The sequence below is a fragment of the Propithecus coquereli genome, unplaced genomic scaffold, assembly GCF_000956105.1.
Source record: "Propithecus coquereli isolate 6110/MARCELLA unplaced genomic scaffold, Pcoq_1.0 Scaffold58, whole genome shotgun sequence".
NCBI lineage: Eukaryota > Metazoa > Chordata > Mammalia > Primates > Indriidae > Propithecus > Propithecus coquereli.
The window spans coordinates 4377730-4380601 of NW_012151729.1; positions in this window are offsets into that span (position 1 = coordinate 4377730).

The window sequence follows — 2872 nt, forward strand, 5'->3', positions numbered from 1 at the left end:
TTCTTTCAGCTCATCCCAGAACATATCTGTTAATAATAATAATAATAATGATAAGAATAATAAAATAGCAATAATCAGAGAAACTAACATTTAATGAGCTCCTTTCTGCTAGGCTCTGTGGTAAGTGCTTTAAATGAGTTATCTTATTTAATCTTTATAATCCTTACAAGGTATGTACCAGTATCACCTCCGTTTCACAGATGAGTAAACCTCAGCTGAGACATCCGGTGAGTAGCACAAGGTGACATACGTGGGAAGTGAGGATCTGAAATGTAAACCCAGGTAGTCTGATCGTAAATAAAGCCCCCAGCCCTAAACGTGTGCAACGGGTTCATTACTGGGATTAATTTGTTCCGTGTTCGGCTGTCGCACCTGTGCTAGGACACAGCCGCAGACAAGCCGTGGGTGGCCCCCTTCCTCATGTTGCCTAGGAATTTTCCCTTCCACATCCACTTGGGGACCCGGAGAGGAACTCGGGGTGTGCTTATTCCAGTCACTGCCGACGCTCACTCGTCCTGTCGTTTTCTGCTCCCGCTTCCACTCTCTGAACCTCAACTCGCATTTTGACACAGTGCAGGGATTCAGGTGAATGACTGATCAGCAGGAAGGGCCCGTCTGCCCTGACCTGGCATAGTCTTTCTAGCGTTCAGCAGCCTGGGGTTACTGAATAACCAGTGACAGACGGTGAGAGCCGGATGTGTGAGCCAAAGAAAGCATTGGTCCTCTATTTTCCAGACCATCGCGGAGGCTGCTCACGCCAGGAGCGGCCCCTGCGGAAGGCAGTTGACTTCCCCACATTTCTTGGTTGAAGACTGGAACACTATTTGGATTATGCTCGCATTGGTCCCGGTAAACATCGGCTCACCCCTGCAGGCACTTTACAGTTTCTCTGCACTGTCATGAGATCTCTAAGCCTCTCATAACGGCTTATGGGAAGGGATTGTTGACTGTATTTTGTAGAAAACAGACTTTGTTAGGAAAAGTGATTTGCCCAAGAACACAGAGCTTATATGCGGCCAGGACTGAAAACACTTCGGGTTCCTCAATTCTAACAAAGTGCTTCCTTCCTCCTCCTCCTATTTCTAAATATACAAATTATACATTTTTAGACTATATAAATTACGGGTTACACAAATGATGTATTTATGTAATCCATTCCCTCTATAAAAATTTCCAGTTATATAGATTTAGCAAAATACCCGTCTCCACTCAATCCTACTCCCTTCCCCAGAAATAATTGCTGTTATCACTTGGCTGATATAATTTGAGAACATTTTCTATGGACTTACATATGTATAAATGTACATATAAAAACATATGGTTTTGTTTTGTTCTTCTATGTAAACAAAATGCTGTATATAATAGTCTGCTACTTGCCTTTTTCAACAGTGTCCCCTAAACATCATTTCACATCAACACATGTAATTCTTTTTAGTTGCTAGTTGTGTTTGCGTTTCATGCTATAGACATTATATAGTTTGCAGTGTCGTTTCTTTTGCATTCTGGCTGCTTTCCATGTCTGAGTGGGGCATCTAGGTCTCCATCAGTAAATCAGCAGCCTCTGTTTTTCGGGGACTGTGCTAACCACCTGAAGGTCAGCTGGAGTGGTTTCAAGTATCAGTGGCAGCAGCAACTCTGACTTGGCAGCTTCCCCGACGGGGAAGGCCCATGCTTCGATGGGTGGTCTCCCACTCAGAGGGACTGAGAAATTTTACCCAAGTTGCACAGGCTTTAGTCGGACCAAAGGCATCTTGCTCCCATCACTTCTTAGATGTGAGCTTTTGAGCAAGTTATTTAATCTGCTCAACCCTAATTTTCTCACCAGTAAAGTAGGGGACATACTGATCATATTAATACATACTTCCAAGTGTTATTATAAAAGGTATGGAAAGCACTTGGTAATCACGTTTTAAAAGTGGTTTTAACTAGCTAGCTTTCATACTGTCATGATTTCCTCTTAATGGCCTCACGAGTTCCCTCTGCTTCCTACCATCCTGGGATATGGTCGGAGGAACAGGCTATGGAAAGATTAGTCCCCAAAAAGCCTTTCATAATAAGGGCAATTATAGTGGAAGCAATACTACCTCCACTTGCCCCACACTGTCTGGCTTCCTGGAGGCTCCTATTGGACCCTCACCACTGGAGTGAGTATATTCAGTTGTTACCATTTTACAGATGAGAAAACTGAGGCTCAAGGGTAGGGGTTGTGAGTATCTCCAGGTCATCCAGCAGTTGTACGAGGAACTTACAATCTGAGCCCAGGTCTTCTGATTCCAAATATGAAGTCCCTGTAAGAACTGTGGTACCAGCTATTACTTAGAGAGATTGTTAGACCCACACACGGCAGCCTGAGACAGGATTCCCTCTCTCACATCCAGTCATGTATGATCCATGAAATATTCCTTAGGGCCCTTTAAAAATGTGCCAGACCCAAATGTGCACTGCACCAAAAGCTGATGACACAGTTAAATGGATGAATAGGACATCTCAGTTCTCTATGGCCAGGTGTGAGCAAACCATGGCCTGGGGATCAAATCTCGTCTGTGAGCCTTCATAATGGTGTTTTACTTTTTTAAATGGCTGGGGGAAAAAAGTCAAAAGAGTTAATATTTTGTGACATGTTTAAATTATGTGAAATTCAGATTTGTGTCCATAAATAAAAATTTTATTATACCACAGCCATGCCCATTTGTTTGTATTGTCTATGGCTTCCGCACCGTAACCACAGAGTTGAGTAGTTGCCACAGAGAATGTCTGGGACCCACTGAGCCTAAGTATTTACTATCTGGCCCTACATAGAAAGATACAGAAAGTTTGCTCTCCCTTGCTGTAGAGCAGTCACTATTTAGCCATTCATGTTATATACACTCAC